The 13239-nt window shown below is 42.2% G+C and overlaps 1 long non-coding RNA gene across 2 annotated transcripts; it reads left to right on the forward strand.

Annotated features, from left to right (window-relative positions):
* On the forward strand, positions 1 to 2162 carry LOC306996272. Of its 2 annotated transcripts, none has more exons than XR_013797037.1 (3): positions 1 to 1419; positions 1503 to 1852; positions 1953 to 2162. It is a non-coding gene; the product is annotated as an uncharacterized lncRNA (long non-coding RNA). The 2 variants fall into 2 exon arrangements; XR_013797038.1 differs by having other exon boundaries at positions 1503 to 1843.
* Positions 2163 to 13239: the final 11077 nt, after the last annotated feature.

Raw genomic sequence — 13239 nt, forward strand, 5'->3', positions numbered from 1 at the left:
AATAGCACACAGAACAACAGGCTGAATATGTGTCCAGTATGTTAACGTAACACATTAACAGTTAGCTACACAATAACATAAGGAACATACCGTACCCGGGAGGCTGAATAGGCTAAATTTCCATAACAAGCCAGCGAGTCCAACAGTTACCAGTAACAAGTACACCAAACTCCCGCCATCTCATTCCACATCACTGAATCCGTTGAATTCTTCATCCTCTGTGTCGCTTCTGAACAACTCCGCTAACTCCGGAGGAAGATGAAGACTGTGGGGGGAGATTCGTCTTTTGGCATGGTTTTCCGTTTGAAAATGACCATCGGTGGCAATTTCAATCCATCTCCACAACATGCCAGCACACTGTGAAGTGTGATTTCTCATGACCAGTTGTCACTATATTAACACTTTTCTGCCCTTTCTCTGCAACACTTCGGCCCATGAGGATGTCAAACGTGAGGGGGACCTCGTCCATGTTGATAATATGATCCGGTGACACGTTGTGTTCAGTTATCTGCTTTTCAACGAACTCGCGGAAACTGTCGACCTTAGCTTGGAAGTCTGCTGGCAGTTTCTGACACAACGTTGTCCGTACTCTGATAGAGAGGCGGTTACGTTGCTTGAAGCGGTAACACCAAGAAGGCCCGCCTGCAAATTCATTTATATTCATCTCCTTGGCAACTACCAGGGCATGAAAACGTAACTGCACCGTTGACAATCCTCTCCCGGCAGCGCGTTGTTCAAGCACCCATCTCTGGACTCGTTCCTCAAGCTCTGCCCATCTTGCTTTCAGCCCGTGATTAGCTTTCTTTGTTTTCTTCATTAGAGTTAGAGTAACCTCTGCTTTTCGCCAGTCCCTCACAAGTTTCTCACTCACTCCAAATTTTCTTTCTGCTGCTCGATTACCGTTTTCGGCTGCATATTGTACTACCTGCAGTTTGTAATCTGCAGAATAGAATTTTATTTTTTGGGGACATTTTGTTTACGTTTAGTCTTTCTCAGTTGTTTAAGTTAATATTCCAGTTAACAGTTTTTCAGTTGTTTTCAGTTAATTTTTTCAGGGGAAGGCTACAGGAGCAGCATAGATCGCCCTCGGAGTAAAGGCAAAGTTATATTCTACTAATTGTGTATTTTTGATATTAGGAGTAAATAGTTATCGACGTGCATTTCATTGGTTTGATTTATTTTTCTTTGTGTTGAAATGTCAGCGGTCCAGGTAGAACCGTTGTGCCCATCTGTGTCCTGCTCTACTGAGGATCTTGGCGCCTTCATCGACCCTCTTTTTATAACGTCTACTCTTATCAAAAGGCCACGGATGGAGAATAGCGCCGATGAGATCAAAAACACCTCGTCGGGTACAATAAAGGACTCAACAAAGTTTGATTCCACATACGAGCCTGATATCACTCAAGAGGACAGTCAAACGTAAGTCTATCTTGGTGTTATGCTGTGTGTGTGACTTCATTTAGTTTAGTACTAATGCTGTATGTGTCCTGCTTTCTGTACAGGGCTTGCCAACCCCTCTACAGTGCATCAAAATACATAGTGTACGAGGACAACTTGCTGCACCTATTTAGAAAGTGTCCGACCTGTATGCACACCTGCACTGTCAACAAATTTGTGATTTGGAACCTTTGTGTCAATCACACAGGTGATCACAACACAACTTAACACACTACACATACACACATTCAGTATATAAATGACCATTTGTAATATTATTGCACAGATATGTTCTCACTGTCTCCACAAAACCCAGTGGAACAGCCAGCCGTACATCAAGAATATCCCAGCTGGCAATCTGCACTTGTCAGCAGCAGTAGCTTTCACTGGGTCATCATACATACAAGTTCAAAAGGTTTGTGTTTAATCTTGCTATGTATAAATCTAATGGGTTATATGCTACTTGTGCAGTCATTAATGTTGTTGTTGTTGTTGTTGTTGTTGTTGATTTTAAGGTTCTCTCAGCTCTGCGCCTTGAATGTATGTGTCCCAGGAGGTTTTTTTTAACCATCTAACTTTCCTCTTGGAGGTCTGAGAAAAAAACACTTGTGGAACATGCAAAGCTGTCTGGAAAGGCCATAGCTCTGGGTGGTGATATGAGAGCTGATTCACCAGGTTTGATATTTTTGTTGACATTTTAGCATTTAACTGTTCAAACATGAAGCAACTATTCATGTTGTCAATAATAAGACCCTTATATGACAAATTACAAAATAAGATTTTAGATCAAAAGGCTGCTGGTGATATCTAGTCACTTATTTAACTTTTTTAACTTGTAATATAAACACAACACAACTTATTTAAATTTTCGTTCTATGCTAAATGACACTGTGCAAAGTAAGGTAGCTATACAATAATGAGCTTGGATGACAACAGGGTGGAGGACATTCAGTTGGTGCAGGTAAATAAAACATCCCCTAATTTGTTTATTTTCCCCTTCCACTCTTTAGTGATTTAATGTGTTAAGCGCAACGGAGCAACTGTCTAAAGTACTGGAAAAGAGAGAGTTAAAAGTTTCTGTCGCAATATCAAGTTATTCTAAGCTATCTGGGATGTTGAGATGATGAAACTGATCAGGAAGCTTATTAAAAGCAATCTTTAGTGGCAGAAGTGATAGGTCTAACATATTTGTAACACAGAGTTGGCTTTGTACCCTTGGTTAAATTAAGTTTACACACGACTAGATAATGATCTGAGGTCATCGCTCTGCTGCAGAATTTTAACAGCATCCACATTTATTCCATGTGATCATATTAGATCTAGAGTATGATTACGACAATGAGTAGTATGGAAGTAAAATAATGCCAAATGTTTTTGAAACAAAAAGCCTGTTAAATTGCACTACTTGAAAAAAATATGCATTGCATTTACCATTCTTGCATTTTAATGAATTGTATTTTTAGGACTTGCATTTTTTTATTGGCTCAAATTCGACATGGTTGAATATTTAAGCTGTGAATATTTCAATTCGAAACATTTCAAACACATTTTCATTATTAAAAATTCAATAATCCATTTTCACCTTTCATATTTCACTTCCAAAATATTCAAACTGTTTATACAACCTATAATATTCAACAGGAAATTTTCGGGCCATTTTATTTCGCTTTACAAATTCGCTTCCACAAATTCAGTGGTTCAAATTCGACAGTAAATTCAACATTGAAATCCAGGAACTGCAGGAAAAGCAGTAGATTACCGAGCTTAATCTCCATCTGCTGTTAGTTGACCTCACCAGCAGGGGGTGCAAGCGCGTCTTGTTGACGAAGACCGAGCAACAGTTAGAGCAAGCCATTCATTCATTCATTCATTCATTCATAAAAACACATTTATAGAAATGTAAGTGTATTTGTGATTATTAAGAGGGCTGTTTTTATGTTTAATTCAGTGTCTTCACGGTCCCTGTGTAGCCTACATGCAACTTTCTCTACCGTGAACGAGATTATAATGTTATTACCCGATGTGGATGTACAGAACAAATGTTAGGCCTACTTTTGAGGTAGACATATCTCTTGGTTGTTTAGTTGCCTTAACTTTATATCGCGTTGATGTGCTGCAGTAGGCTACTAGGGTTTCCCTCAATACTTTTGCTGGACATATTAAACGCGTAACGTAGCTGAACTAATACAGTGATATAAAAGACCAAACACCTTATTGAGAAGGCTGTAGGCTACTATATGGTTACAGGGAAGCAGATAATAATAATAATAATAATAATACATTCAATTTGTATAGCGCTTTTCTCAGACTCAAAGTCGCTTTACAGGGCAGGTAAATAAACAAGACAGGACACACAAAAAAAAAAGAAATAGGAGGGGCGTGGGGCTACGGATAGGCAGAGGTAAAGAGATGGTTCTTGAGGCGGGACTGGAAGATGGTGAGGGACTCAGAGGTGCGGATCTCATGGGGGAGGGAGTCCCAGAGTCTGGGAGCTGCCCTGGAAAAGGCTCTGTCCCCAAAACTGTGGAGCTGGGATTTGTGGATGCAGAGGAGACCGGCTGAGGTGGATCTGAGGGACCGTGAAGGTTGGTAGGGGAAGAGGAGATCAGTGAGAATTGAGGGGGCCATGTGGTGGATGGCTTTGTAGGTAAGGACCAGGATTTTGTATGGGATCCAGTGGGAAATGGGAAGCCAGTGTAGTTATTTTAAGACTGGAGTGATGTGGTGCCAAGGAGGTGTGAGTGAGGGTCTGATTTTGGCGACGTTGCGGAGGTGAAGGAAGGAGGTTTTAATGACATGACGGATGTGGGGCTCAAGGGAGAGGGTTGAATCAAAAATCACGCCGAGGTTGCGGGCCTGGGGAGATGGGGAGACAATGGTGCCGTCGATGGTAAGAGTGGGGTTATTGGTATTGCTGAGTGTGGATTTGGAGCCTATGAGGAGGAATTCTGTTTTGTTGCTGTTGAGTTTGAGGAAGTTGTGCTGCATCCAGGTTTTAATAGCTGACAGACAAGAGTTGATGTGGGAGAGGGGAGGATTGTGGGGGGATTTGGTGCTGAGGTAGATCTGTGTGTCATCGGCATAACAGTGGAAGTTCAGGTTGAAGTGGCGGAGTATCTGACCAAGGGGGAGGATGTAGATGATGAAGAGGAGGGGCCAAGTACGGAGCCTTGGGGAACGCCTTGGGTGACTGTGGCAGAGTTGTGGTTATGAAGAGAGATGAAGTGGGATCTGTTGGAAAGGTAGGAACGGAGCCAGCTGAGTGCAGTACCTTTGATACCAAGGTCTTTGAGTCTGGTGAGTAGGATGTTATGGCTCACGGTATCGAAGCCTGCACTCAGGTCGAGAAGAATAAGGATATTAAGGGAACCGGTGTCAGCGGAGGTGAGGAGGTCATTGAGGACTTTGAGGAGAGAGGTTTCTGTGCTGTGGAGGGGGCGTAAAACCAGATTGGAGGGGTTCAAATTGGTTATTGGCATGAAGATGGGTTTGTAATTGTGAGGCGACTATACGTTCCAGGGTTTTAGACAGAAAGGGGAGGTTGTATATTGGGTGGTAGTTGTTGAGGGAAGAGGGATCCAGACCAGGTTTTTTAAGGATTGGTGTGACAGCGGCAGTTTTAAAAGCAGAGGGGACAGTTCCAAGGGACAATGAGGAGTTGAAGAGGTTAGTGAGGTAGGGGCAAAGGACGGGGAGGCAGGACTTCAGGAGTGGAGTAGGGAGGGAGTCAAGTGAGCAGGTAGTGGGTTTGGAAGAGCTGATGAGTTTAGAGATTTCTGTAGTGGTGACCGAGTCGAACTGGGAGAGGAGGCAGTGTGGAGGAGGGGGAAGAGAGGCCATGAAAGGTGCTGGAGTAGATACTGGGAGGTCGGATGCAGGGGATAGAGATTGATAAATGATGTTGATTTTATCAGTGAAAAAGTGAAGGAATGAATTGCAGAGATCCGGAGTAGAGGTAGGGAGGGTGTTGGTCCGAGGCTTGATGAGGTTGTTCATTGTAGAGAAGAGGGTTCTGGGGTTTTGACAGGGGTTGGTGAGGATGGTGGAGAGGTAGGCAGATTTGTCAGCAATGAGGGCATCTTTGTAGGCAATGAGGTGGACTTTATAGGCTTCATGGTGGACTGTGAGAGATGTTTTTTTTGTCAGACATTCAAGTTGGCGACCAGTTTGTTTCATTTTCCAGAGTGCAGGTGTGTACCAGGGTGACGAGGTGTTAAAAGTGACGGTTTTTGTTTTGAGAGGGGCCAGAGTGTTAAGGGAGGTACACAAAGTGGAGTTGAGGTGGTTTGTGAGATCATCAGGTGAGGTGAGGGTTGAGTCCAAGTGGAGAGTGGTGGAGAGCATGTCAGAGAGATGGTGGGGATCAATAGATTTAAGGTTGTGGAAGGTGATTTCTCTGAGGAGGCGGGTGCGTGGGGTTGGAGAAGGAATGGGGAACCGTATCAGTTTGTGATCAGAGAGGGGAAAGAGGCATGGATGGAGGTCGAGCACTGGTTAGTTAGTGGAGCAGACCAGGTCGAGGATGTGTCCTTTTTCATGGGTAGGGAATAGGGCTGTCACTTTTTATTCGATATTCGAATGTGCATTCGAACATGACGTGAAATATCCGTAATCGAACTTCAAATAAACTATTCGGTTTTTAAAGTGCCATGTCTAGCGCATTTTTTACAGTCTATGATTAGACCGTTTGCTTTTTATTTTAAAAAAGTGTGTTACAGGCTATATAGGCTATGTTATAGTCAGATATGACGGCGCGCTGCAACACGTATCACCGCAGATGATCTATTCATCAAGCGCCAAGCCAACGTGCAAACTATCGCAAATCAAAGTGAAAGTAAGTCGCAGACGCTTTAACACACAATAATAATAATCTTCATTAAAAGTAAAGAAACAAAATTATCTTACCAGGGCTGCCGCTCTCTCTTATTGCAGTCTTTGATGTTAGCTGATAATCAATAAAATGCAGCTCATATCTGTTGCTTTCGGTGACATTAAATCCATTAAATCTGCAAATCTGTTTATGACTGTCAAACTGTTAGTAAAGTTTCGATTGACGTTTTTTTTTTCTCGGTGGGGGGGGGGGGGATAGATATTCTAATATATTAGAATACATAGGCTGGTATTTGATATCCGTTCGAATTTGATTTTTCTCAAAAGTGACAGCCCTAGTAGGGAATGTGACATGTTGGGTGAGAGTAAAGTTCTCTCAGCATGTTTCCTATAACAACGTCTGACGTTTACATTTTATGTGGCGTGAGAGTCACATACCATGCACAATCCGATTTGAATAGGATTTCAAACCACATATGGATGTAGCTTGAAATGGATATTATGTGCTTTTTTGGACTGACAATCTGAACGTAGCCTATGTCGGGATAAGAAATAGAAGGAAGAATTGCAGTAAGGGCTAGAGAAGCTAGCTCGTTCGGATCATTACCACATATTAACTTTAGTTTGTCTTTCCTGTTTTATAAGTCCTCTATATGATTTTGCAGCTACCACATGTTTTTTCTGTGGTTTATAAGTGCAACAATGTGTTCAGTAGTACATACACAGTCCAATCAGTGCTGTTGTTTACATCCAAGTACGTGAAGCCCAGAACGTGACGTTGGTGAAGACCCTCTATTGTCCCCACCACTTTTGAAACCACTTATCGCAGCACGGATGTACAAACAAATAGCCTAAATAAAACATCTCCTGTTAACTAGCAGAGCATTCATTTCGTTCGTTTGTTAAATAAGAAGCGATCTAACGCTGAAATGTGTTGTTTATGAAATCAAGTGCTCGTTGCCACTGCGATCAGTGGCGCGGATACAGTATCTCTTGTGGCTGAGTCCATCTGCTTGCTTGTAGCCATATAGTACAGCCTTCTCAATAAGGTGTGAGTTTGGTCTTTTATATCAATGTATTAGTCCATTAAGCTACATTAAGCACTTTATATTCCAGCAATCCTGAAGTATTGAGGGAAACCCTTGTACATCAACCCCTCCCAAGTCTAGAAGACAACAGGAAATTGAGCACCTTATCAAAGAGAGGAGAGATTTGAGAAAGCGATGGAAGAAATCGTCACTGAAAGAGAGAGAAGGCATTGACCTCCTGCAAGTAGAGCTAAAGGGGCGCCTCGGAAGATTGCGGAGAGCAGAAAACCTCCGAAATAAAAGCAGGAAAAAAGAGAAGGCAAGAACATCCTTCTACAAGGATCCCTTCAAATTTGTAAAAGGGCTTTTTACAAGGGAAAAGAGCGGATCTCTTAAGGTACCAAAGAAGGAGCTGGAGCTCCACCTGAAGGCGACACACTCAGACGAGCAAAGATTTGAGTATAGGGAGATTCTATCAGACATGCCGCCAATTCCCCAACCAGAGCACGAGTTTGATGATAGCCCGCCAAAGTGGATTGAGATCAACAACATAGTAAGGAAGGCAGGGGCAGCCTCTGCACCAGGTCCAAATGGAATTCCTTACCGGTTGTATAAGAACACCCCAGGTGTCTTGCGGTTTCTGTGGAGGCTAATGAAGGTGACACGGAAGAAACAAAACATCCCAAAAGCATGGCGAAGAGCAGGGGGAGTAGTAATTCCCAAGCAGAAGGATGCCTCAAGCATTGACCAATTTCGACAAATCAATCTCTTAAAGGACAAGTTCGGTATTTTACACTTAAAGCCCTGTTTACAGACCGTATCTGATGAAATAGAACGGTTAAGATTAAAATTTGGACACATGCTCCTGTCCCGAGAATTTTAGTTTTATTTAGCGTTTGTGGACCTATTTTGCCAAACGCGTCACACCCAGATTCTTCCGTTGAGAGCTTGAATAATAGACACCAGTTGGTGGCGATAATGCACCTTTGCCAATTGCAAGCAAACCGCTGGCATTTCATTGAATACACAGAAGAAGCAGAAGAAGAAGCGGCGGAGGAATATCGTACCTCACACAGCACATTCAATACAAGTCAATGGAGGTGGACAAACACTACGATAAAACCTGTTGGAAAGCATCTTTTTCAGCGATTTTTTTTGGGATCATATCAGTGAACACCCCTGACCACTCGGTGAGTTTCACGTCTTTGTAAACGAAAGTTTAATGTGTTTTAGGAAGGAATCTGCCAGTGCACATACTAGACAACCATTGTGGGGGTGGGGGGGGAAAGCTAAATAAACCTAAAATTCTCAGGACAGGAGCATGTGTCCAAAGTTTAATCTTAACCGTTCTATTTCATCAGATACGATCTGTAAACAGGGCTTTAAGTGTAAAATACCGAACTTGTCCTTTAAATGTTTAAGGCAAGATCTTCTTTAGCATCGTTGCTCAAAGAATGAATACTTACTTTAAACAGAACAACTTGATTGACACGTCAATACAGAAAGCCGGGGTACCAGGTTTCTCAGGATGCCTTGAACACACAAGCATGATTTGGCATCAAATACAATCTGCAAAAAGGGAAGGAAGAGACTTGCATGTTTTATTCCTTGACCTGGCCAATGCTTTTGGTTCCGTCCCCCATTCGGTCATATGGGCAGCCTTCAACTTTTTTCATGTGCCTGAAACCATCACAAATCTGGTCAGAAACTACTTCAAAGATTTGCAATTCTGCATAACAACCGCAGAATACACAACATCATGGCAATCATTGGAAGTGGGTATCATGGCAGGGTGCACCATATCCCCTCTAGCCTTCACAATGGCAATGGAAGTGATCATCAGGGCATCTAGATGGGTGGTCGGAGGGGCGCGTCAGCAGGATGGACAACGGCTACCTCCGATTCGTGCCTATATGGACGATATGACCACCTTGACCTCAACCATCGCCTGTACCAAACGCTTGTTAGCGAAGCTTTACTCCAACATTACATGGGCAAGGATGAAGTTGAAACCCAGTAAATCCAGGAGTATATCCATCATCAAAGGAAAGCTTACAGACCAGAGGTTCAATATCAATGAAACACCCATTCCATTGGTATCAGAGCAGCCTGTCAAGAGCTTAGGACGGTGGTACAATGCAAGTCTCTGGCTGAGTCTCAAGATGCAGTCATACGAACAGCTTCTCTCAGACTGGCAACTGGCAGGAAGTGGACCCCAGCTGAGGCTGTAGAGCAAGCACAATTCACTCTCAGACATGGAGACATAGTGGGACAGGTGCAGCAAGGAAGAGGTGGGCTTGGACTTGGGACTAGTCGACCTACATGGCATAAGGCAACATCTGCAGAGAAGAGAAAGTTGGTAGTTGCTGAGGTCCGGCATCAACAGGAAGCAGAGAGATGCGCAAAAGCAGTGGCACAAGCCAAGCAGGGCCAGTGGACTACCTGGGAAAACCTGGAGCACCATAAGCTCACTTGGAGAGATTTGTGGGAGATGGAAGGAAGCCAAGTAAGCTTCCTCATCAGGTCCACCTACGATGTTCTTCCTACACCTAAGAATCTTAACCAGTGGTTTGGAGATGATCCAGCATGCCCTCTCTGCCAAACCCCAGCAACTCTCAGACATATCCTCACCGGCTGCAAAACCAGTCTGTCCCAAGGCCGTTACACCTGGAGGCATAACCAAGTCCTACGCCAACTAGCAGTCATTCTGGAACGAAGGCGATCCTTCATCAATGCCCTCCCTCAACCAGCATCCGGAAGGAACTCATCCACTATTCCCTTCGTCAGAGCAGGGCAGTGCCCAGCAAAACCAACCGCAAGATTGAATAGCACCCTCTTAGACACTGCACGGGACTGGAAAATGGAAGTGGACCTAGATCAACAACTCAAGTTTCCACCTGAGATTTTAAACACCAAACTCAGGCCGGATCTTGTCCTGTGGTCATCTTCACAGAAGTCCCTGTTCATCGTGGAACTAACTGTACCATGGGAGGCCGCAGTAGGAGAAGCGTAAAAAAAAACTGAAATACACTGATATAGCTTTGGAGGCAAAACAACTAGGCTGGCGTACACAGGTACTTCCGGTAGAGGTTGGTTGCAGAGGTTTTGTGGCCACATCCATAGCCAGGCTCCTGAAGGGGGTAGGAGTTCGGGGACAGGCCTTCAGGAAAGCCATCAGATCACTGTCGGAGGCAGCAGAGCGAAGCAGCAGGTGGATCTGGATAAAGAGGAAGGATCCTAATTGGGCTGCAAAGAACAATAAAGAGCGGTAAAAGCAGAAGGGGGCTCACCTGGGACGCCAGGTGTTGCCGTTGAGCCCTCTGGAGGTGTCGTGGGCCTATCAACGAAACACCGGTGAAGGAGGGTGCCCACCTGAAGACCCTGATGACGTTCTTACCCCTCTCCCCAAATAAAATTAGGAAGTGCTGATTACAAGGGATTTTAACATCAAGTCCTATGAGCTGAACAAACAACAGCACATCGCTGCGATATAAAGTTAACAAATACACTTACATTTCTATAAATGTTTATGAATGGCTTGCTCTAACTGTTGCTCGGTATTCGTCAACAACACGCGCTTGCACCCCCTGCTGGTGAGGTCGACTAACAGCAGATGGAGATTAAGCTCGGTAATCTGCTGCTTTTCCTGCAGTTCCTGGATGTCAATGTTGAATTTACTGTCGAATTTGAACCACTGAATTTGTGGAAGCGAATTTGTAAAGCGAAACAAAATGGCCCGAAAATTACCTGTTGAATATTATAGGTTGTATTTTTAAACAGTTTGAATATTTTGGAAGTTAAATATGAAGGGTGAATATGGATTATTTAATTTTTAATAATGAAAATGTGTTTGAAATGTTTTGAATTGAAATATTCACAGCTTAAATATTCAACCATGTCAAATTTGAGCCAATAAAATAAGTCCTAAAAATACAATGCATTAAAATGCAAGCATGGTTAATGCAATGCATATGTTTTAAGTAGTGCAATTCAACAGGATTTTTGTTTCAAAAACATTGGTATTATTTTACTTCCATAGAGTAGGTCCTGACACGTGTTGTCGAACTCCAATAGAGTTCAGAATATATTTAAATGCCAATCCCAATGCAATTTTTCGTTATCTACATGCATATTAAAATCACCAACAATTAGGACTTTATCTGCAGCCAGTACTAACTATGATAGAAAATCAGCAAATTCTTTGATAAAATCTGAATTGTGCCCTGGTGGCCTGTATACAGTAGCCAGCACAAAAGTTGAACGGGATTTATCACTTACACTACATAACATTACAGAAAGCACCATCACTTCAAATTAATTATATTTTAAACTAGATGTCTGAATAATACTGAAGATATTGCTATAAATTACAGCAACACCTCCCCTTTTTCCTTTTAAACAGGCCTCGTGTTTATAGTAGTAATCTTGCGGGGTGGACTCATTTAAAGTAATGTAATTGTCTGGTTTTACCCAAGTTTCTGTCAAACATAGCACATCGAGGTTATGGTCTGTAAACATATAATTTTAAAAAAGTGCTTTTGAAGAAAGAGATCGAATATTCAGCAACCCAAGCTTTATCGTTTGTTTATCTGCATTATATTTGTTTTTTATTTGTTGAACATCAATCAATTTTTGGGGGGGAGTTTTTTGTATTTCCTTGTTCGGGGAACTGACACAGTCTCTATATGATGATATCTAGGTGAAAGAGTCTCTATGCAGAGATGGCAAATGTACTCACTTACCATACTCAAGTAGAAGTATAGATACTTGTGTTAAAATATACTCTGGTAAAAGAAGAAGTACTGATTTAACTTCTTTACTCGAGTAAAAGTAACAAAGTACTGACAACCATTTTTTTATGCAAAGCTACTGGACCACACAAATGTTACTAGAGTGCAAGCTGAGAAACTTAAGTGGATATGGAAAAAAGGTTCTTTATTTGCCATTGCCATACATTTTAAATGGATTCTGCCAATAGGCCAAAAACATCACATATATGATTATTGTGACAGAGACTCAGGTTACTAAGACATTCTGACTGAGTAGCAAGATATTCATTCAAATGTGATTCTGTGAGAATTCACAGATCCCGTTTCTCTTTTATAATCTTGCCATTTAAAGGAATCTACACGTATGTGTGTGTGCTCAAATATGGCTTCTGGAAAAATAAATAAAGGATTACTAAACATGTCTTGCTGCTTGTCTGCCGAATCTCTGGGATCTCAGTTTTCTTCATTTTCAATAATGTCGCCGCCACATGTGCTAACGTTACCGCCATCAAGCCGCAATTATTTGCCCCAAATGAATGCCGCTGAATCTGTCGAGTCGTCTTAGTGGTGCGTCAAGTTCAACGTATATTCCATCCAATTGAATTCGGTATTGATGACGCAAAAAATAATAACGGGAACTCCACTGAAATTATTTGAAACTAAAGTAACGAGCCAATTTTGTAAAATGTAAGGAGTAGAAAGTACCGATAATCGTGTTAAAAATGTAAGGAGTAAAGTAAAAAGTAGGCACAAAAGTAAATAGTAGCCTAGGCCTAGCCTAAAGTAAAAATATCAGAAAAATCTACTTGAGTAGCCTACAGTAACAAAGTATTTGTACTTTGTTACTTCACATCTCTGTCTCTATGTGATGGGATTTATCTGACCTCAGTGACGTGAGACAGCTAGTAGTACTCAATAGATTCAAATCGCTGTTATTTAGTGTATTACGTGCTGCTCTCAGGACAGACAGTACTCAATAGATTCAAATCACTGTTATTTTAGTTTATTACGCGCTGCTCTCAGGGCAGTAAAATTTTATTTTAGATGTGTAACTGAAAATAGGTTTCTCTTGCAACTGCAAGTATTTCAGTGGGGAAATGTGTTCTTCATTTTTCAAGGAGGGAGAGTTGCGGTCACTGCAGGATGAGTCATTTGGAGATGGACAATACTGTACT

The sequence above is a fragment of the Phoxinus phoxinus genome (assembly GCF_949152265.1).
Source record: "Phoxinus phoxinus genome assembly, chromosome: 3".
NCBI lineage: Eukaryota > Metazoa > Chordata > Actinopteri > Cypriniformes > Leuciscidae > Phoxinus > Phoxinus phoxinus.